The 24,209-nt window shown below is 43.8% G+C and overlaps 1 protein-coding gene across 5 annotated transcripts in view; it reads left to right on the forward strand.

Moving 5' to 3' along the window:
* BLK (BLK proto-oncogene, Src family tyrosine kinase) overlaps positions 1-24,209 on the forward strand; it is a 114,065-nt gene that overhangs the window by 59,277 nt on the left and 30,579 nt on the right. The window contains exon 2 of one of the 5 annotated variants that reach the window (XM_074384166.1): positions 4,737-4,919. The exons of 3 other annotated variants lie outside the window; for them this stretch is intronic. The gene's annotated coding sequence lies outside the window, so the exon portion shown is untranslated. The remainder of the gene's footprint in view (positions 1-4,736; positions 4,920-24,209) is intronic. One more of the 5 variants, XM_074384167.1, reaches the window with a different exon arrangement.

Raw genomic sequence — 24,209 nt, forward strand, 5'->3', positions numbered from 1 at the left:
GTTACAGAGTGGTGCTCAGGACAGGTTGCAGGCGTTCACTGAATTCCACGTGACTTCAGTGTGGCTAGCGGGCAGCCCACACCGCGGCGCTGCATGGGGACCCTGTGTGAAGTCAGGTTGGGGCAACAGAGCAGCTGGGCCCAGAGCAGGTGGATTCAGAGTCTGCCATCACTCGGTGAAGCCTGCGCCTTGGAAAGAATTCAACACCTAGGCCTGACTTTTGCGAGGGATACGTTTGGGACGTTTGACAGGTCTCCGTGGGGCTGGTGCTTTATGACATGGAACCCACTAAAACCCGTCATGGCACAGGATCTGCCACGGGGATCCGGACCTTCCCTTCTGGCACAAGGAAGCGTACTGTTTCGGGATCTCGGGAAATGAGTGAGGGAAAATCCTCGTGATTTCAAGTGAATAGGGTCTGGGCAAGGTCTGTAGCCCTGGGAACCTTGACCACGCAAGCCTGTCGCTGAGTCTTACAGTTGCCCCAACTCAGCCAAAAGACAGAACTGAGCAATCAGAGCCTCAATCCGTCCCTGGGGTGCTCCTGACCGCTGCCCTGGCAAATGTGAGAAAACCCGCTTGTCCTTTGTGAGAAGGACATTGGTGCCTTAGTCCCATCCTAAAGGCAGGACATTAAACAACGGGGACACGGGTGTCTGGGGTCTACAGGCAAGCACCCCACATGGCCTCCCCCAGGGAGTCCGAGGCCCAGCAGGCCACCCAGGTCTCAGAGGCCTCGTAAGAGCAGAGTAGAGGACCCTGCTTGCGCGCTGAGCTCTGAGCATTGTGGGAGACAGCTGGGAGAGAGGCTGGGGTGCAGGTGACACTGTGCAGAGATGCTGCTCCCGGCCACAGCGGCCACTGTGGTCCTTCTCTGTCCACCCAGCCCTTGTGACTGCACTGTCCCCACCTCTGGGCTTGAGTAGCCCGTGAGCCTGCCCTCTGGACCCATCCCAGCAAGTGGCTGGTGTATATGCCACGTGCAGTGGCACGGTCACAGCAGGCTTCACAGGGCTCCATTCCAGCCCTGGCTAAGCATCAGAATGGGGGTGAGGAGTAAAAAATACAGATTCCTGGCCCTGTTTCCGCCTTTCTGTATCATATGCAGGAGGCCAGGAAGCTGTTACAGTCCTAGATCATTTCTGACGCAACTCACCAGCCAGCTCCACCTGCTCAGATCTGGGAGTCACTGACCTCAGTCTCCTCCCCTTCCCGGGGAGCTCCCACTCCAGGGTCGATGCACACATGACCTCCACCTCTTCTGGAGGCCTCCTCACCCTGTCCTCCAATAAGCTGCTCCTCTGGGAGTCCTTCCCCTCCCTCCACACAGGCCGGCAGCCACTGCAAACGCCCAGTCGCCATGCACCAAGGACCTTCAGGGTTTTGCACTGTTTTGCTGCTGGGTGCCATGAGACGGAAGCTCTAGAGTGGGGTGTGCTGTGCCCTGGGCTGGGTGGAGGTGGCCACGGCAGAGAAGGAAGATGGGTCTTGGAAGTCCAGGCAGCCTGGGCTTGCAACCTGACTGCCCCGCTCCTGGCTGAGGGACCTCGAGAAAGCCTGACCTCTGTCTTCATTTCTTTACCTGTAGAGTGGAGGCTGGCCTCCTGGGAGGCTTTGGGGATGAACGGCAGCTGAGAGGCAGTGCCAGGGCGTCAGGCATGGCGGCAGCTCCGCCTGCATCCTCAGGGCCTGGGAGAGTGTCTGGGGGGACGTAAGCAGCCGACGAACGGGGGTCCTCCCTGCTCCTCTTTTTGCTTGCATCTCTCTCGGGCATTCTTTTACTGTCTGGCTTCTTTGCTTCCTGCTGCCCTCATTGGGGCCCTGCCTCTATTTCCCCCTTCCTTCCATTTTCTTTAACTGCATTGTTTTTCTGTGTTTGTAGGCGTGTCACCTCCTTAATTTTCAGACATTCGTCTTTTCTAATATCATCTCAGTGCTAAAAATGCCATGTTTCCCGTGCCATAGAGCCTTGTGTCACAGGCGGTGCGCTGCTTGAAGGGAATAGCCCGGAGCATCTTCCCGCAGTCTGTGTTCTTCAGAAAAGCATCTTCACACGGGAAATCAAACAGGGAATCGCCTTAGTTGTTCATGAAATCGAGTGAGCCGCTGCTGGCATTTTAGAAGCAAAATCATATAGAATAGAAAATACACAGGGCAGTTCCTGTAGGAAGGGCTTTGGGAGGCCTTTGTCTCCTGGTGTGCGGATGCGTGTGCACTCGTGTGCCTGGGGTGGCGGGCATTGCAGATGGACCGAATGTTCATGCACAGATGAACAGATAAGCAGATGGTGGCCTGTACTCTCCGCGGAATACTATTCAGCCTTAGAAAGGAAGGAAATTCCGTCACATGCTGCCCCACAAAGACAATTACGCTAAGAGGAAAGAATCAGACACAAAGGAGAAACCCTACAACTCCATTTAAATGAGTACCTAGAGTAGTCCCATTCAGAGAACAGAAAGCAGAATGGGGGTGCCAGGGGCTGAAGTATTTCTCACTGATGGCCACAGTAAGAAAGAACAGAAGGCCCGATGGGTGCTGCGGTCGACGCTCTCAGACCGCACAACACAGTGGGGACTTCACAGCCCCCGAGTCCTGCGCGCGGCAGGTGGTTCTGATGACCGCCCTTCTCCGTCGTGATGCAGAGAAAGTTTGGAATGGTGGTGGCTGTCCTGTCGCTGTCTTTCCTGGAGGATCTTTCTGATCTACTCAAGGAGCCTTTATTAATGAACCACTGAGAGACAGATAATCTAGTAAGTCGTATGCATTTTCCTTCTTCCCCCATTTTTCCAAGAACTCTGTCTGATAGCAGCCCCATTAAACTAACTCCCTGACCCAGCCCCCAGCCCCTGACGCCTGTTACTCTACCATCTGTATCTATGAATTTGACTACTTTAGGGACTTCATTTAAGTGGAATCATGCAGTGTTTGTCCTTTTGTATCTGGCTTGTTTCACTTAGCACAGTGCCTTCAAGGCTCACCCATGTCGTAGCATGGGCCAGAATTTCCTTCCTTTGTAAAGCTGAATTCCACTGTACATATAGACCACACTGGGTTTATGTATTATCTGTCCATGGACACTGGCTGCTACCACATTTTAGCCACTGCACAATGCTGCTGTGAACATGGTGTACAAATATCTGCTCAAGTCGCTGCTTTTAGCCATTTTGGGCACACACCCAGAAGTGGCATTGCTGGATCACATTGGGTAATTCGATGTTTACTTTGTCAAGGAAACTCCATACAGGGCTTTGAAGTTTACTCTGAATGAGATGGGGGATACTGGAGAGTTCTGAGTAGGGAAGTGACGTGATGGGACCTAACGCTCTTCTAGAGTCACAGTGGGCTGCCTTTGGGAATAGGCGGGTGGGAGGGCAGGGAAGAGGGAAGCAGCCAGGAGTCGCTGTGTGTATCCTGGAGAGAGTGAAGGTGGCTTAGACCCGGCTGTCGGTCAAGGCAGAGAGATGCCTATTTCTGGCTGCCTGCGAACAGGACAGCTAACAGAAATCAGGGTTGCATGTGGATTTGTATGTGCAGAATAGGAGAGAAAGAGCATGAGGGAGATGGAGCTGCCATTCACAAGAATGGAAAGTGACCAGGAGCTCAGCTCTGCCTATTTTAAGTCTGAGACATTTGCTAGAAGTCCTGGTGGCCACATCACTTGGTGATGGTCAGCTGGTTCTCTGACCTCTACCAGCCACTTTCCCTGGCCCTTCTTTGGCATGAGCCTCCAAGCTGCCAAGCATGCCTGGATGCTCCAGATACCTTCCAGGTTCCCAGATCCTCCTGCGGTGGCAGCTCAAGTCTTCCTCTCCGGCCTCATCTGCTTTTGGTGTGGTATTTGAGCTTTTCTCAGGTGTGTGGGAGAGAACAGCACGTTGTGGGGTCAGGAGACAGCTGCCAGTCCCTCGACAAGGCAGGGACAGCTTCAGCTCCTGAAGACCCTCTTGCCTTCCCAGCCAAGCCAGAGGCTTGCAGGCTGCTGCACACAGCCAAGGCAGCGCCCCTGCTGCAGCCCCGTGCTGCAGGCAAAGCTCTTGGTCCTGTCGCAGGGATCGACAGTGTATGCCCAAGGCCCCAACAGTTTGAACCTGAGTCAGGGGTCACCTTTCAGAGCTGACAATGACTTCTGGAAAACCAGAGAATTGCATTTCTCCATAGTGTTGAGAGCAGCCCAACCCTGTGCCCACTGAGGGAGGGAAGGGGGCTTCTAGGGGCATCATCAGATCAAGATGGGAGCTGCCTTGGCTTCGACCTCACCGTCAGGGCCTGCCACCGATGCTGGCACTCAGAGCTCACTCTGCAGAAGAGGAAACCAAGGCTGGAGGGGCAAGAGAGTGTGCAGAGTACACAGTGGGTACGTGGGTGAGTCAGGCAGAGAGCCCAGTTCTCCTAGGTCCCAGGTGTGCCGGCAGCCTGCACAGAGTGGCCATGGCTTGGGGGTCTTGCCCCACAAGGCATGGACTCTCAGATTCAGACCCCAGCTGAGATGAGACACCAGCTTGATTGCTTTTCAGACGGTGCATCCTGTTAGAGCTTAGTCTTCCCAGAGTGAACATGCACTTTCGTGTGAGTTTTTCGATGCAATCAGTTTTTTAGAAAACTTCCCCGTAAATGCCTGCTAGAGACTGGCTTCCGATTCTGAACACAGATGCCCACCGTGGGTGGATGGGGGAGGGCAGAAGATTTTAATCTTTGGGAGGATTGAGGCGTGTCTCTCTCCCCTTCATCTCTGAAAGTCACTGCCACGCTGTCACAGGCATCTCAGCATTTCCATCCACTTCACCATTGACACTAACAACGCCCTCGACCTGCCACGGCCACCTCTCACCAGTCTCCTGCGGTGACCTGCCACCTAGCGTCCTGCTTCCCTGGCACCCCACAGTCTCCTCCTCACAGCAGCTGCAGTGATCCCTTTAGAGGTGAGTCTGCCCCTGCTTAAAACCATACAATGGCTCAACATGGCACTGGAAACAAATTCCAATGCTTCCCCAGCTGGCCTCCAGCTCCTGCCCTCCTCTCGCCATACCTGGCTGCTCCACTCCAAGTGCAAGGAGCTTCCTCCTCCTCCAGGAACCCGCCAAGCCTGTGCCCGTTTAGAGCCGTCTCTCTGCTCTGCCCCCTGTGCTTTGCAAAACCTCTCCTTGCCACTGAAGACCCCAGCACACGTTGCGCCTTCTGGGAGAGGTCTTTCCCTTATCCGAATAGCCCTGGGCCTGTGCGATGATTCTGTCTCGTCATCCTATTTGAATCTCTTCGTGGCACTTGCCTCTCCTGGAAATCAGTGGCTGTTTACTTTGCTGGTCTGCTGTCTGCCTTCCCTGCCACTCTCTACCCTGTGTCAACTAGAATGTGGGCTGTAGCCTCCAGCCTGGTGCAAGATCGATCTCAAAAGGTCTTGTTCAGGGGATGATGAATCCTCATGGGAAGGAATCAGACCCTCTCTGGGACTCCTCTGGCTGCTAGAGGACCTCGCTGCCTTCATGTGAGGCCGCTAGGAGTCAACACTGTCACAGCCTTTCCGGACAGCAACTTGGGCAGTCTAGACCAGGAACCCCCAGACACTCCCCCGGTATCGGACCAAAGTGATTCTTCTGAGAGCCTAAACTGAGGGAAGAATTATTAAATGTAGGTGATAATTCATATGCAAATATTAGATGAAGCTATATACATATATACAGCTAGTGCTCGACTTACGACCACGATTGGTTCCGACAGACCTGTCGTAACACGATTTGGTCGTAAGTTGAGTAGGCTATGTGTACAGTACAGTACTGTGAAATGATGTTATAAAAATCTTTGTCGTATTTTATCATAATTTTCTTTCATTATTATGTATCATAATTTTCTGTGTTCATTTTATGCCATTTGTATCATCTCTACACCATGATCGCATGGGTGCAGAACCTTTCACAGCTTCACGAATTCTTTCTTTATCTTTCAATATCGTCGACACAGTCGAGTGTGATAACTTCGTGTCACGTGCGATCACATTCACTTTCTTTCCTGCTTCGTTCTGCTTAATGACCTTCATTTTCGTGTCCAGATCGATGGCCTTTCTTTCCTTCTTGACAAGCTGAGGCGTAGACAAAGACACTTTCCTCTTGGTAGACATCTTGGGAGGGGTTTGATAAAAAATATCCAAGACACAAAACACAGATTGCTGTACCGAGTCTGGGATAACAGTTGAAATGGTGCACGCGGAGATGGTGGTGCTGCCGGAAGCTGGTCCGCCCTGTCGGACGCCCAGCTGGGCAACGTTTGCGCTGCCAGACGCGGAGCAGTCGTGGCTGGTGATTCTGGTCGTAAAGTCGAATGGTCATAATTTTTATAGGTCGTAAGTCGATCAATGCCTGTACATTCATATGTTCACACATGTAGTAGTGAAATGTCAAAAGTGGTATTTATTAGAAGCTTGAGTGATATAAAAAGGTTTATGGTATAGTATTAAGTAATAAGAAACATACAAACGTGTTTACGCACAGTGTCATCACAGTTCGTTTATGTGATGTGAGAGGTAATAACCTCTCAGAGCTTAGTTAGAGGCCTCTGTATCGGGCATCGTACCAAGAGCTTTACTTTTATTTCCTAATTCTTGGAACAACTCTGTGAGGTAGTTATTAGTATCTCCATTTTATTGACCGAGAAAATGAGACATAAACAGATCAAGAAAGCTGACAAATGTGGTGTAGTTTGTGAAGTGTAATGTGAGGATTTGAATCCTAGCTGTCTCACTCCAAGCACTCTGTTTAAACTCTGCTGTATACTGATTTGAGTTTCATAAACAACTTGAAAATGTGCATATCTGTCCCTGCCCCCACTGCCAGAAAGACTAAGAAGAAATACACCAAAATATTCACCAAGATTGCTTCTGTGTATTCAGGACACGGGAAATTTTTTTAATAATGTCCTATGTTTAAATATTTTTCTGTAATGAGCACGTATTATTTTCATGTAAACTTTTGAGTTTTATGAAAAAATAAGTAGTCACGCACAAACCACAGATAACTTTGGCTTATTAATATAGAATCAAAATGCTTCTAAAAACAAAACAAGCAATTTGGCCAGGCACGGTAGCTCACGCTTGTAATCCCAACGCTTTGGGAGGCCAAGGCAGGCAGATCACTAGGTCAGGAGATCAAGACCATCCTGGCTAACATGGTAAAACCCTGTCTCTACTAAAAATACAAAAAGTTAGCCAGGCCTGGTGGTATGTGCCTGTAGTCCCAGGTACTTGGGAGGCTGAGGCAGGAGAATCACTTAAACCCGGGAGGTGGAGGTTGTAGTGAGCCGAGATTGCTCCGTTGCACTCCAGCCTGGGTGACAGAGCAAGACTCCATCTCTAAAAACAAAAACAACAACAACAAAAACAAGCAATTTGAATCAAACTTGGTGTTTAATATGACTAAGGAGGGCTCCTTCCACTATGAAAAGACAAGTTAGCATTCAGAACCGCATAGCCAAGCATGGTGGCTCACATGTGTAACCCCAGCACTCTGGGAGGCTAAGTAAAGTACACAGATTGCTTGAGCCCAGGATTTTAAGACGAGCCTGGTCAAGATGGCAAAAACCTGTCCCTATAAAAATATACAAAAATTAGCTGGGTGTGGTGTTGCGTGCCTGTAGTCCCAGCTGCTTGGGAGGCTGAGGTGGGTAGGAGGATCACTTGAGCCCAGGAGGTTGAGGCTGCAGTGAGCCATGATTATGCCACATGCTCCCAGCCTGGGCAATGGAGCAAGACCCTGTCAAAAAAAAAAAAAAGAAAGAAAGAAAGAAAGGGAAGCATAATCAAAGGTATCCTTGTAAAAGCCTGTTGTAATAAAAGGGAAACTTCCTAAATATCTTCTGCAAGCCCATAGCCAAATTCAGAAGTGAGAGACACCTGCTAACACTGAGATTTACCTTTGTTTTGGGAATTCTTGCCTATGTTATACAACAAGAAAAGGTAACAGAACATTTAGGAAAGGTCTACACACTTAGGAAAAAAGCATAGCGGATGATGTATTTGTCTTCCAGGGAAATCTAAGACAAGTAACTGAAAAGTTATTAGAACTAATAAGAGAACTGAAACACACAAAAATCAATAGCATTCTTTTTTGAATAATTACATTAGCAATGCCAGTTCTCCAAAAATTATATGTGAATTTAAATTTAATGCCAATAATAATGAATACGGGGATTTTTAACTTGTCAAAATTATAGCCTTAAGTGAGATAGGTGAAATGAATCAGAAAGAATAATGAAGAAAATCTTTAACAAAGGAACTGAAACTGTATCATTGAACTGGAGTAATTAATTTACATGGTTCTATGCAGGAAAAGACAGAGTCCAGAAATAGGCCCATGATTATGTGGGAATTGAGGAAGCAATAAGGAAGCCAATTCAAATCAGTAAGAAAGATGGATTTTTAAAAATTTTATTATCTAATGTTTGATTTGTCAAGTCATTAAATAATTACCTGTATCCTAAAGAGATCCTGTATTTTTTCTAAAAGCTTTAATTTTTGCCTTTGATTTACAATTTTTAAGATTTTTTTTTTTTGAGACAGAGCCTCACTCTATTACCCAGGCTGGAGTGCAATGGCACGATCACGGCTCATGGCAGCCTTGACCTCCCAGGCTCAGGCAATCCTCCCATCTAAGCTTCCCGAGTAGCTGGGACTACAAACATACACCATCATATCCAGCTAATTTTTCTATTTTTTTGTAGAGATGGGGTCCCACTCTGTTGCCCAGGCTAATCTCCAATTCCTGAGCTTAAGTGATCCGCCCACCTTAGCCTCCCAAAGTGCTGGGATTACAGGTGTGAGCCTCTGCACCTGGACCATATTTATGTCTTTAATCAAGTTGGATTCAATAGTTGAGAATGGTCAGGCAGTAAGGCCACACTTTTATGTTTTTTCTGTATAAAAAGAAAAACAATTTTCTTAGCATCATTTATTGAGTGCTCATACTGCCTGGATACCCACATTGCCTCCCCAGTGTGTGCATGAGGGTCTGTCTGGGACCCTGTGTTTGTTCCCTGCTCTATTTTTGCATTCTCTGGTCCACTTCATCTTCATCACCGCTACTGTTAGTAAGTGTGGGCATCTGGGAGGGGACTCCTCTCGATCCTTCATGGATATCTTTTCCAATTTTGAGCCTTATCTTATTCATAAAATTTGAGAACCAGCTTGTAAAGTTCCTCAAAAATACCCTATGGAATAAAGATTGGAAATACATTAGATTTTTAAATAATTTGGAGAGAATATGCCTCTCAATGATGAGTCCTCCTAATCATGGTAAACCCATCTTTCTTTTTGTTTAAGCCCTTCTTTAGTATCTTTCAGTAAAGTTTAATCTCCATACAAGTTTGTACATATTTTATTAGGTATATTTCTAGGTAAATTGTGTATTTAGTTGGTGTTGGAAATGAGTTTTTTAAAAACTGCATTTTCCTAAGCGGTCGAAATATATGATTAGGCCATATACAGAGGCCAAAAAAAAAAACCCATGTAACCCATGAGCATCTCAAAAATAATCAAATTAAAACAAATAAAACAGAAAGATTCCATTTATTATCTATTCCACTAATAAAACTGATATCTGACAATATGAGGTTTGGTAAGAATATGAGGAAAATGCAAAGTCTCGGGTATTGATGGTGGATGATAAATGGTTTGATCCCTTTGGGGAACGTTTTGGGATTCCACAGTGCCACTGAAGGAACACAGCCTACTCCCTTGTAAGTTCACAAGTAAATTAGATCCCTAAATATTAAATCCCTAAATTCCCTGTGTTGTTCAGAGAAACTCTCACATACGTGCACAAGGGGGAACGTATGAAGATGTCCATCCCGATGCTGTTTATCATTATGAAACAGTGTTCCTTAGAAAATGAATGAATACAAAAGGAAGATTATTCACTTAATAGAAAAGGATACAGAAAAAAAGAATTGGGAATCGATCTATTACAATGAACGAATCTCAGAAACACGTATTTTTGAAAAAAAAAAGTTGCCAAAAGGTTACATATATTATGAAGCCACTTCTTAAAAGTTTAAAACATACAAAGCAGCAATGTATATTGCTTATGATTGCTTACACATGTCATAAATGTTCAAAATCGTACTTGGATAAGACCTACTAACTCCATGATAATTATTGCTTTTGAGGAGAAAGAGAGGAGAAAATAATGACCAATCTGTAGGTGTGTCTTTGTATCTGGAACAAAAAAGGGAGAGGAAAGAAAGAGAAGGAAGGAAGTGAACCAAAATATTTATATCTGTTTGATCTTAGAAGTGTCATGCTACTTTCTGCTTTTTTTTTATACATTTAAAATATTCATAGCTAATGGTAAAAAAAATTAAAATAGTTGTATATTTCTATCATCTTGGATTGAAGAAGACATTTGCCAGTGTGAACAACAAAGGAAATAAATAAATTGGCTAGGTAGAAATAATAGCTTTTTATGCATAGTACATACCATGTTGTAATACATCATAGAAACACAAAGTTCATTCGTGGCTCACACGTGTAATCCCAGGACTTTGGGAGGCCAAGGCGGGAGGATCACCTGAGGTCAGGTGTTTGAGTCCCCTGGCCAACTTGATCAAACCCTGTCTCTACTAAAAAGACAAAAATTAGCCAGTGTGCTAGTGGGTGCCTGTAGTCCCAGCTACTTGGGAGGCCAAGGCGGGAGAATCGTTTGAACCCCAGAGATGGAGTTTGCAGTGAGCTGAGATCATGCCACTGCACTCCAGCCTGGATGGCAGAGCAAGACTCTGAAAACAAAAAATATTACAAAGTTAAAAAGCAAAAGCTAAATTAAGAAAAATATTTATATTAATGACATTAATGTCCAAATTTAATATATTTATCATAAAAAGAGGTCTTCCAAATCATCGAGAAAATGATAAATACCTTAATGTAAAAAGTGGTAGAAATCATGGATGATAAAATCGTAATACGAGAAACACAATATAAACAAGTTGCTAGTAAGTGCATGATACAATCGGCCGGGTGTAGTGCGGTGGCACACGCCTGTAATCCCAGCACTTTGGGATACCAAGGCGGGTGGATCATGAGGTCAGGAGTTTGAGACCAGCCTGGCCAGCATGGTGAAACCCCGTCTCTACTAAAAATACAAAAATTACCCCAGCATGTTGGTGTGCGTCTGTAATCTCAGATAATTGGGAGGCTGAGGTAGAAGAATCGTTTGAACCCAGGAAGCAGAGGTTTCAGTGAGCTGAGATCACACCACTGCACTCCAGCCTGGGCAGCAGAAGGAGACTCCATGTCAAAAAAAAAAAAAAAAAAAAAAAAAAAAAAAAAAACAATAGAAAAGTAAATTAATTGTATGTTTTTCATCACTTTTCACTCAGCAGACTGATGAAGTTGTTTTTTTAATTTGTGATAAGCCATTGCCCAGGGATTAGAGAAATGGTTTCCTTCATCACTATGAGAATGTAAACCAGTCTTATCTTTATAGACATTAATTTAGCTGCGTAGATCAAGATCCTTAAAAATGTGCTATTCTTGAACATCATAATTCCAGTTACGGAAATATAGTTTAAAAATATTGAACAACTAAATACATGCCTTACAAGAATGTTTACTGTGGGTGTATTTGTAACAGCCAAAGGTTGAAAATAACTTATTTGATCAATAGAGGTTCAATAAATTAATGGTAAATTTGTAAAATAGCACATTATTAATATGGTTCAAAAACATATTTACTTATATATAATTTATACTGTACTGTTAACAGAAATAACCAAGTTATGACACACTATGAACAGTTCGGCCCATTTTCCAAGAGTATATGTATGTGTAATGCCTTTGAAAAATGCATACACTGAATATTCACAATGATTTTCCGTGAGTGGTAGGGTTGTGACTGATTTTTTTCCTTCGCGTAGATGAGAATTTTCTGATTTTCTATGTGTGCAGTACTTGCTTAATAAAAAATGGAATTGAAAAGTAAAAGACCACTTTTTTGTAAGTCAGCTCAGAAAAGATGAAAAGAACGGTAATCCTTATTAGAGAAAGTGCAAGGAAATACACACTTCCATACTGCTGCATGAAAGTCTAAAGGACAATTTGCCAAGATATATCAGAAGACTAGGAAAGGTTATGTATCCTCTTTAGCCTAGTAATTCCACTTGTGGTTTGTTTGTTTGTTTGTTTAAGATGAAGTTTCACTCTTGTTGCCCAAGCTGGAGTGCAATAGCGTGATCTTGGCTCACTGCAACCTCCACTTCCCGGGTTCAAGCGATTCTTCTGCCTCAGCCTCCCAAGTAGCTGAGATTACAGGCACCCACCACCACACCTGGCTAATTTTTGTATATTTAGTAGAGGAAGAGTTTTAACATGTTGACTAGGCTGGTCTTGAACTCCTGACCTCAGGCGATCCACCTGCCATGGCTTCCCAGAGTGCTGGCCAGGATTTATAACCTCAACAAAAATTAAGGGAAGATATGAGCAAAGATAAAGGACATGAGCAAAGGACATTTTTGCAGCATGTTTATTATCTGAAATGGAAACAACTGGGGCGTGTGGCATTGGGGAAAATGACAGCAGTTCATTAAACCTCACAATCAGATGCCGACAGCCCCTCACAGGTTGCTGCAGACAAAACAGGAACGACAGGAAAAGATGACCGTGATACTTGCTGCTAAAAGCAGGTCATAAAACAGGATGTAGATAATGATCCCGTTTCGCTTTTTAAACAAAATGGCCATGGAAAATTACATATCACGAATGTTCAGAGTGGCTCTCTGTGGATGATGGTGTTGTAGTTAATTTTTATCTTTCTATTTTCTGAATTTCCCATATCAAAAGCAAATTGATTGTGTGAAGAGGAAAGCGTATTTAATGTGATTCCTAAAAGGCTCAACCCTCCCTGCATGGATTTAGCACTGAAAGAAGGTTCTGTCACCTTTTCGTCCTGACCCTCGCCTTTTCTAATGTATCTCAGCAGCACACAGACCTATTTGCTTTAAGTAATTGCTTGTCTGTTTTTAATATCACATCTTTTTTTTTTTTTTTTTTTTTTTTTTTTTTGAGACCAAGTTTTGCTCTTGTTACCCAGGCTGGAGCGCGATGGCGCGATCTCAGCTCACTGCAACCTCCGCCTCCTGGGTTCAGACAATTCTCCTGCCTCAGCCTCCTGAGTAGCTGGGATTACAGGCACGCGCCACCACGCCCAGCTAATTTTTTGTATTTTTAGTAGAGACGGGGTTTCACCATGTTGACCAGGATGGTCTCGATCTCTTGACCTTGTGATCCACCCGCCTCGGCCTCCCAAAGTGCTGGGATTACAGGCGTGAGCCACTGCGCCCGGCCCAATATCACATCTTAAAAAGGTATTTAGACAACATGAGTTTGTTACTTTGTGTTTAACCCAAATCCTTCAGAGGTACTTAAAACAAAATGTAAAGTCCTCTCATCCCTTTGTGAATTTAATTCCCCAGAAGTCCCACAGTTTGCAGTTTGAGTTTTACCAAAAATTTCCAGGCATTTTCTTTTCATCTGCAAATGTGTTAATAGATTCCTTTTTTAAAATTTCACACAACCAGGATTGGATCCTGCAGAAGATTCTGTAATGTACTCTTTCACATAACAATAGCACGTCCCGGGCATTTTTCTTTGCCAGTTCAGATCTTTTTTATCCTTTTACTAATTTACTTACCTATCTATCCATTTGCTTAACTAGATTTTATTATTATACAAGTTATCCATGAGTATTATTTTAAAAAATGTGAACAGTCAGAAAAGCTTTAAACTGAAAACTCAAAGTTCACCTCCCCTGCCACCACTGATGTGCCTTCCTCAGAGGCAGGCGATGGAGCAACTTTTGTTTTTTGTGATTTTTTTCTGAGACAGACTCTCGGACTGTCACCCAGGCTGGAGTATAGTGGCAGGATCTCGGCTCACTATAACCTCTGCATCCCTGGTTCAAGTGATTCTCCTGCCTCAGCTTCCCGAGTAGCTGAGATTACAGGCACCCACCACCACATCCAGCTGATTTTTGTATTTTTAGTAGAGACGGAGTTTCACCACATTGGCCAGACTGGTCTCGAACTCCTGTCCTCAGGTGATCCACCTGCCTTGGCCCCCTGAAGTGCTGGGATTACAGGCATGAGCCACCATGCCTGGCTGCAGCTGTTGTTTTTAAACTTCCTTTTCATTGCACGTACAACTTCAAGAAATACTAATGTCGATATCTCTGGCTAAATATACCAACAGAAGCAGAACGCATCTCATCATACTATCTCTTTCCTACCTGGCTTTTACCTGCACGCTTCCCTTTCCACTTCCTGGATTTTCATCAGTTATTCCTTATTCTAGTGACTGGCTTTATGACTTTAAATAATATATTTAAATGTTTACGTCTCAACTCATTAGCTATAGACAGTATCTAAAAGTTGACACCTGCCCGCTACCGCAGCTTTCAACTTCACATCCTACTTTTTGTTATACTATTATTTTTACATATTAAGGCTTATCATATTTATATTCTGGCCAGCGAGGTGGCTCACACCTGTAATCTCAGCACTTTGGGAGGTCAAGGTGGGTGGATCACCTGAAATCAGAAGTTCAAGACCAGCCTGGGCATCATGGTGAAGCCCCATCTCTAATAAAAACACAAAATTAGCTGGGTGTCATGGTGCATGCCCATAGTAGCAAAATGTATTTCAGAGGGAGGCTGAGGCAGGAGGATTACCTGAACCCAGAAGGCGGAGGTTGCATTGAGCTGAGATTGTGCCACTGCACTCCAGCTTGGGTGACAGAGCATGACTCTGTCTCAAATATATATACGTATATGTGTGTGTGTGTGTGTGTGTGTGTGTGTGTATTTGTAAATATATATATTTATATATATTCTGCCCTGTTCTTATATAATTTTACTGTGTTTCATCAATACGTTAATATTCAAAACTTTTTCAATTGAAAATCAAGCATTACAATAATATAATTCTGTAAATTTTGTTCTGTAGAATCAAGTAGGATAATTGGATACATAGAGAAGGCCATCTGATACTATGTCTTTAAAATTTGCCATTTAAGGAGAATTTCCCCAATATCAAGGTTTTATGAAGCCTCTTTTATTTTCTTCTATATTCTTGGGGGTCATAATCAGCTATCCTTATTTGTTATAACTCATGTTATTCTCTTTCTTAAATGCTTTATTTTTAGTTTGCTAGGGGACATCCTAGTGTCCTGTATTTTTCCCTGTGTATGCATGTTTGCAAAGGGGCCATTCATTGGTTTTAAGGCTTAATGTGGATGTCTAGACAGGAATAAGCTTTTTCTACCAGCTTACAAAACTCAATACACCAAAGGCTATACAAAACTCAACACCCTTCAATGACTTGCAAATGTTCTTTTTAAAAAGTCACCTCTAAGGATGTGTAAATAACATTCCATAAAATTCACCCATTTGGGGCACAAGTATGCATTTTTGGTAATACAAACACTCGTATTAACTCTGCTACAATCAAAATGGAAAACATTTCCACCACCCCAGTAAGTTTCCTTTAGGCCCTTTCGTTCATACCCCTTATGCTACCTCCAACCACTGATCTGCTTTCTAGAACCATAGCTTTGCCTTATCTAGAATTTTTCATTTTTCAGTAGAGAAAGAGTTTAATTGACACAAGCCTAGCCCACATAGGAGAACTGGAGTTGTCACTCAAATCAGTCTCCCCAAGGGCATGAAGGTCGGGACCTTTATGGACAATTTGGTGGGCAGGGGAATACAGAATGGATGCTGTTGATTGCTTATAAATGAAACCACAGGGGTGTGGAAAATGGCCCTCATGGGCGAGTCCTACTTTGGGTGGGGCCACAGGACCAGTTGAGTCAGGAGTCATGAGTTTGGGTGGGGTCCATTGGCTACCAGAATGCACAAGTCTGGGGGTAAAAAAAATTCTCGAAAGACCAATCTTAGGTTCTACAATAGTGATGTTATCTACAGGAGCAATTGAGGAAGTCAAAAATTGTGTGATCCCTGGCCACATGACTCCTGAGCAGTAAGGGATTACGGAAACTACGCCTACATTTTAGAAACTATGTCTACATTTTAGCAGAATTCAGGTCCCTCCATAATCCTATTCTTGTGGCCTTTCTTTAGTCTTACAAGAGTGATCTTTGGTCCCTGAGCAAGAAGGGGGTTAGTTTTAGGGAGAGACTGTTATTATCCTTGCTTTTTCTTTGAGACAGAGTCTTATTCTGTTACCCAGGCTGGAGGGCAGTGGCATAAGCTCAGCTCACTGCAATCTCTGCCTCCCAGGCTCAGGTGATCCTCCCACCTCAGGCCCCCAAGCACATGCCACCATGCCCAGCTAATTTTTGTACTTTGTGTAGAGATGGGGTCTTGCTATGTTGTCCAGGTTGGTCTCAAACTCCTGAGCTCAAGTGATCTGCCCACCTTGTTCTCCAGAAGTGCTGCGATTACAGGTGTGAGCCACAGCACCTGACGATCATCCTTGCTTCTGACTTAAACTATGAACTAAATTTCTTCCAAAGGTACTTTGGCCTATGCCCAGAAATGACCAAGGAGAGCTTGGAGGTCAGAAGTTACGATAGTCAGCCATGTCAGATTCTCTTGCTGTCATAATTTTGCAAAGGTGGTTTCAACCCCCCTCACACACACTTGGGCTTCAGCATACCTCAATCCTGAGGTATGTGTGAGCTATGGAGATAGGAAAAGGCTAATGGCTGCTCTCACTTCTTCCTGCTGACAGGGGGTGTCATTGGGGGAGGGGTTGCCCTCAAGGTAAAAAGAGTGGAAGCAACTTGCAGCTGTCTGTATGTATTCACAGGTAACTGGTTGGGGGGTCCAAGATGTGTAGAGTAGAAACATTAGTGCTCTTATCCACAGCTTTAATGCAGCACTGAAATGAAGAAAAATACTGAGCCATAAAAAGGAATGAGAGTATGTCCTTTGCAGGGATGTGGATGGAGTTAGAAGCCATTATCCTCAGCAAACTAACACAGGAACAGCAAACCATACACTGTATGTTTTTACTTGTAAGTAGGAGCTGAATGATGAGAAAACATGGACACAGGGAGGGGAATAACACACCCTGGGGCCTGTTGGGGAGGTGGAGGAAGAGCAACAGGAAAAACAGCTGATGCATGTGGGGCTTAATACCTGAGTGAGGGGCTGATAGGTGCAGCAAGCCACCATGGCACACATTTACCTATTTAACAACCCTGCACATTCTGTACATGTTCCCCAGAACTTAAAGTTTAAAATAATAATAATAATTAGCCCTAACATAAAGAGTGAAATTGTAAATCACCCAGTGGGTTCACCTTGCCCACTGCCTCCCTAGACAGAGCCAGTTTATCAAGACACGGGAATTGCAATAGAGAAAGAGTAATTCACACAGAGAATTACTGTGTGGAAGACTGGAATTTTATTATTACTCAACTCAGCCTCCGAAGCGTTTGGGGATCAGAGTTATTAAGGATAATTTGGTGGGTGGAGAAAGCCAGTGAGTCTAGAGTGCTGACTGGTTGGGTCAGAGATAAAATCCTAGGGAGTCAAAGCTGTCTTCCTGTGTTGAGTCAGTTCCTGGGTGGGGGCCACAGATCAGATGAGCCAGTTTATCAATCTGGGTGGTGCCAGCTGATCCATCAAGTGCAGGGTCTGCGAAATATCTCAAGCACTGATCTGAGGAGCAGTTTAGTGAGAGGATCAGAATCCTGTAGCCTCCAGCTGCATGACTCCTAAATCATAATTTCTAATCCTGTGGCTAATTTGTTAGTCCTGCAAAGGCAGTCTAGTTCCCAGGAAAGAAGGAGGTTTCTTTTGGAAATGGGCTGTTATCATCTTTGCTTTAAACTACAAATTATAAACTAAGTTCCTCCCAAAGTTAGTTCAGCCTATGCCCAGGAATGAACAAGTACAGCTGGGAGGTTAGAAGCAAGATGGAGTTGGTTAGGTTAGATCTCTTTCACTGTCTCAGTTACAGTTTTGCAGGAGCGTTTTCCAAAGTCCTAGTTTCAGGAGTCCCTGAACCCCTGAAGTCAGTAGAACTGACCTGAACCCTTAAGGAATCTAGGTGAACGACCCTGAAAACCGATCAAATATGGGGTCATCAGCAGAGACTCAAATAGAATGGATGAGACTGGAATCTAATAACAGGTGTGCTGTAGCTATTTTGAAACATAATTTTTCTCTCTACAGTTTATTTTTATTAAAGACAAGACCCATTCATTTGCAAAATAAGATTGCCTTATTATACTTTGCCTAATTATTTACATAAAGTGCAGCAAGAATAATTATTGGCCATATAGGCTTTTTTTTTTTTTTCTAACTGTCTTTGCTGGAATTTTTTCGTAAGGAATCTCAGATTAGAACTTTTAAAAGCCTCTTGAGCCCAGCTAAGGATTTATTTGTGCCTGCAGATAGTTGTATGAATTGGATGAATTCCTTTGTTCTTGAGATCCCAAGAAGTGTATGTTGAGTTCCTGGGACTGTCAGAAAGTGGTATTCTTTATTTGCCACAGGTCAGGAATCCTGAACAGGACAAGGTATGAGGCCAGTTTCTCCAAGGGGCTTTCAGCAGTTCAAAGGTCAACCTCCATTTCTAAAGCAGTCTGAAAACATGTTGTCTCAGTCAAAGCTTTGGTAAAATAACCAGTGTCTCCAATTGTATCTTGCCACAAAAGAAAACCAATTCCTATTGAACTTACTCAAATAACTATATTCACGTGTGTTAAAAGTACTCACAAATAGTTTCCAAATTCTGGAGAAGTCAGGTAGAGAAAAAGAAATATGCTCTAAACTTTGTTTACAGGAGTATTTTTGCTTAATTGTTAAAAGTTGTAAATAGCTCAATAGAAGTTTTCTTGACTCTGAAAAACAATACAAAAAGAATCAGCAATATTTTAAGCAAAAAGTCATAAAAAGATTATTCCAGTTACTGAACATTTTGGTTGTTTCTACCTGGGAGCTAGTTACTATGAGTAACAATGCTAAGAACATATATGTCAAGTCTTCCTGTGGTCATATGTTTTCATTTCTCTTTGATAAGCAACAAGAAGTGAAATCTCTTGGTCACAGGAAAAGAGGCTCCCAAACTATTTCCTAAAGTTGTTGTTTCGTTTCACCTTACCATCAGTGTCATGTACATTCCAGTTTCTCCATATCCTTGCCAACACTTGGTATGATCATTCATCTAATTTTAGCATCTGGGTGGTTGTGTGGTGGCATCTCACTGTGGGTTTAGTTGCCATTTCCCTAATGACTGATGATACCAAACACCTGTTCATGTGTTTGTTTCCCACTCAGCTGTCTTTAACTGTTTGTTAACTTGAATTTTTGGCTTCTTTTACAGAGTTGAGAAGTGAATTATATATTCTTATATCAGATACATGTTTTTCAAAATGTTCCGCCAGTCTCCAGTTTAGCTATTTCTTTTCTTAATGGGTTTTTTAAAGTGCAGGAGTTCTTAACTTTGAAAAGTCTAGTTCATCAAATTTTCTTTTGTAGTTTATAATCTATTCTAAAGGAATGATCTCTTCTAAGGGAATAGAAGACCATATTTGTATTCTTGTTACTCATATTCTTTATTTCCTTTGTGACACCTGGGTCACAAAGAGTTCCTTCTATGTTTTCTTCTAAAACTATAATGTACCTCTTTAAAGCAGCTTTTACGATTGTTTTTATTTATCATTGGTTTTCAGCAATATGATTGTAATGTACCTTGGTGTGGTTTTCTTCATACTTGTGGTTGATTTTCTGAAATTTTTCAGGTCTATAGTTTTCACCAAATTTGGAATTTCCATTTTTTGTTTCTTTAAGTTTTATGTGCGTAGTCTTTCTGGTAGCCCAATTACATGTTTTTTTGACCACATGTTAATTTCTCCCCACTCACTGATGCTCTATTGTTGCTGTTCACCTTTTTCTCTCTGTGCTTCACTGTGGGTGGTTTCCATTGCTCTGACTCCAAGCTCACTGACCTTCCTTGTGCAGTGCTTAATGTGCTATTTAACCCATCTAAAGTTGCTTTTTTGGTTTTTGGTTTTTGGTTTTTTGAGACAGTGTCTCGCCCTGTTGCCCAGGCTGGAGAGCAGTGGCATGATCTTTGCTCACTGTAACCTCTGCCTCTCGAGTTCAAGTGATTCTCCTGCCTCAGCCTCCTGAGTAGCTGGGAGTAAGGTGCCTGCCACAAAACTAAGCAAATTTTTGCATTTTTAGTAGAGATGGGGTTTCACCATATTGGCCAGGCTGGTCTCAAACTCTTGACCTCAAGTAATCCATCTACTTTGGCCTTCCAAAGTGCTGGGTTTATAGGCATGAGCCACTGCACCTGGCCATGTTCTTTTTCCTTTCATAAAAATTTTAAATATTTATTTATTTATTTGAGACAGAGTCTCGCTCTGTTGCCCAGGCTAGAGTGCAGTGGTGTGGTCTCGGCTCAGTGCAACCTCTGCCTCCTGGGTTCAAGCAATTCTCCTGCTTCAGGCTCCCTAGTAGCTGGGATTACAGGTGCTCACCACCATGCCCAACTAATTTTTCTGTATTTTGAGTAGAGACAGGCCTTCACCATGTTAGCCAGGCTGGTCTTGAACTCCTAAGGTCAAGTGATCCTCCTGCCTTAACCTCCCAAAGTGCTTGGATTACAGGCATGAGCCACCCCTTTTGGCCTCTCTTTTTTCTTAATTTCAGATGTTGTATTTTCCATCTCTAGCAGACCCACTTAATTTTTTTGTATCTTCATTTTCTCTTTTCATTGTCTTATTGCTTTCAGTTCTTCATTTGAACCAGTTTATATAATTTGTCATTTCCGTTTTAAGGCTGTAGTCAACTAATTTTAAAATGTGTGCGATTTCTGCTTATGTTCCTATCAATTAACTTTTCTCCTGGTTGGGAGTCATGTTTTTCTGTTTCTTTGTATGCCTGGCAATTTTTAATTGGATGACAGGCACTGTGAATGCTGAATATGAGTAGTGGGTGCTGAATATTATTGTGTGTCTTTAGAGAGTGTCAGACTTGGTTGTGACACATTGTTAAGTTACCTGTGGATAAAGTTGGTTTTTGAGTAACAGTTCCGTGACTTATTGTACCTTGAGCAAGTCCTCAAGCCTCAAGGAGCCTGAGTTTCTTCATCTGTAAAATAGGAAGCCATCTGTTGTCAGGCCTACACGTAATACCTGAAAGCACATAGTATAACGCCCAGCCTGAGTCAGAAGGTGTTCTAAGCACTGTGCCGGCACATTAGTATTCATGTTTTCATGTGATAAGCAAATCCTGAAACCGTGTTAATAAGTTAATTTTAAATCTCCGTCTCTCCAGCAGGACATCCATGTCTCTAGATCCACTCAGTAATTACAATCAACCCAAGCATGATAAAGGCCTCAGACCTTTTTATTTTCTTTTTCTTTCTTTAACATTTTCCAATCTCATGTTTGAAAGCATAAAAGAGAGCCAGCATTTTAAGTCCAAATGTTCTCCTGTGCCCTCAAACCCGATGGAGGTGCTTCTCTGTGCGCGCTCCCATCTTACATGCCCCGTCTCTGGTTCTGCTGAGTAAACATTGGAGAAGCAACTCCAAAGGACTGAATGATGGCTAGAGCCTTTTAAGAGAAGTTCAAGTCATGACCAGATGTGCATCCGGGGAAAATATCTGTGACCCTCCGTGGGAAAGATCACGGCTTTGAGGTCAGAGACATGGCTCAAATCTCTGTTCCATGCTTCAGTTTCTTTCCTGTCTGTCAGACAAGGAAGATGGAGGAGGAGGAGGAAGATGGAGGAGGAGGAAGATGGAGGAGGAGGAGGAGGAGGAAGATGGAGGAGGAGGAGGAAGATGGAGGAGGAGGAGGAGGAGGAAGATGGAGGAGGAGGAGGAGGAGGAAGATGGAGGAGGAGGAGGAGGAGGAAGATGGAGGAGGAGGAGGAGGAGGAAGATGGAGGAGGAGGAGAAAGATGGAGGAGGAGGAAGATGGAGGAGGAGGAGGAAGATGGAGGAGGAGGAGGAAGATGGAGGAGGAAGATGGAGGAAGATGGAGGAGTAGGAGAAAGATGGAGGAGGAGGAGGAGGAGGAAGATGGAGGAGGAGGAGGAGGAGGAAGATGGAGGAGGAGGAGGAGGAGCAGGATCTATCTAGCTTACAGAAAGTACCACAGCGGTGTGAGTTATTATAAAAAAGGGAAGTTATTTCCCTCTGTCAAAAAACTATGCAAAAATACACTAATATGTAACAAATGTTTGTGTGGAGGACAGAAATAATTGATTTCATGGAGAGACAAGAAGATCACTGGCAGTAAAACTGCAGGTGTATTTTTGGGAGACTCCGAGGAGCTAACGCCCCGTGCTGGTGGGCCTGCCCTTCAATCCTTCAAGCCGTGCTCCAGAAGCTCAGCCAGTTGGAGAAACGGGCTCTATGAAGTGCGGTTCGTGATCTGCCTGCATCAGCATCATCTGGGGCATTTTTTAAAAATGCAGATACAGCACTGCTGGGGCCAGAGCCGGGAGTCTGCAAACTCCCCGCTGGTTAAAATGCAAACTCGGGTGTCAGAACTATTGTGCCAAAGAACATAACTGACTCCATTAGGAAGTAATGAACCCATGATTTGATTTCTCATTTAATTTTTAAAAATGCAAACAATGCAAAAAATTAAAAATGGAAAAATAAGTTAAGGCCCATAATCTCATCAGTGTAAGACATAACTATAGTTGTGTTGACATTCTGGCATATCGCTAACATATTTTAATAATCACTACTGTGAGGGCTTTTAAAAATATAAGTTTTCACAGTGTTCCCAGAGAAGGAATTTTACTCACATAAAGGAATTTTATCTGTCCCCAGAATTACTTAATGAATTCCAAGCCTCCCTGTTAGCAGAATTAAATGTAGGTCGTTCAATAAATAAGTGCCTGTCTCTGACCTAACACAGCTTTCTAAAAATGCATTCTTCCTTCCTGAAGGTCTGCTCAGCACCCTCAAACTTTTTACCACCTGAAAATCTTTTCTGTTTGCTTTACCGCAACAGCGGGGGGAGGTGAATTTCCATAGCACATCTTTTTACCTTAAAAAAGTTAAATGGCCACATAGATTTCTTCTCCTAACTGTGCTGAAATGCATACAAGTCACATGTTGGCATTGCTAGGTCACCCCTTTGCAGGGGCCGCACGTGCCCAGGGCCCTTCCACAGCCAGCCAGATGTTACCGAGCAGCATCTCACCATCAGGCTCTGTGCTGTGCTGGGAAGACATTCTGCTGGCATTTAAAAGTATTGTACAAGGAGGCCAGATGGGGCGGCTCACACCTGTATCCATCTCAGCTCTTTGGGAGGCTGAAGCGGGAGGATTGCTTGAGCCCAGGCTTTTGAAACCAGCCTGGGCAACATGAGGAAACCCCATTTCTAAACAAAATTGTTTAAAAAACTAGCCAGGCATAGTGGCATGTGCCTGTGGTCCTAGCTACTCGGGAGGTTGAGATGGGAGGGTCACTTGAGCCCAGGAGTTCAAGGCTGCAGTGAGCCGTGATCATGCCACTGCAATCCAGCCTGGGTGACAAAGACAGAGAGAGAGAGAGAGAGAGAGAGAGAGAGAGAGAGAGAGAGAAAGAAGGGAGGGAGGGAGGGAGGGAGGGAGGGAAGGAAGGAAGAAAGAAAGAAAGAAAGAAAAGAAAGACAGAAAGAGAGAGAGAGAGAAAGAGAGAGAAAGAGAGAGAGAGAGAAATAGCTGGGCATGGTGGTGCATGCCCGTAGTCAGCTACTTGGGAGGCTGAGGCAGGGGAATTGTTTGAACCTGGGAGTTGAAGGCTGCAGTGACCCAAGACTGTGCCACTACACTTCAGTCTGGCCAACAGAGCAAGACTCTGTCTTCAAAAAAAAAAAACCAGAAAGAAAGAAGGAAGGAAGGGAGAGAGGGAGGGGAAAAAAATCGTATAAGGCACTAACTGTGACCGATTCTAGCACACAGGCTACAATCCAGCAGTGGAAAAGCTTTGTTTCTGAGTGTGTCTTCCATCTTCATGTCTTTGGGAAAACACCTATTTATCAAATACTATCCAACCCTGGTGGGAGTTTGTCTGGTTTTTTTTGTTTGTTTGGTTGGTTGGTGTTTGTTTGTTTGTTTGTTTGTTTGTTTGTTTGTTTTTGGTGTTCCCAGTTTCTGACCCTTTGCTCTTTCAAATCCCAACTAACAAATGTGAAAGGAGTGATGGAATTAGAGCACGCCCATTTTGTAACCCCTAACGGGACTTTTCAG

The sequence above is a fragment of the Saimiri boliviensis genome, chromosome 13 (assembly GCF_048565385.1).
Source record: "Saimiri boliviensis isolate mSaiBol1 chromosome 13, mSaiBol1.pri, whole genome shotgun sequence".
NCBI lineage: Eukaryota > Metazoa > Chordata > Mammalia > Primates > Cebidae > Saimiri > Saimiri boliviensis.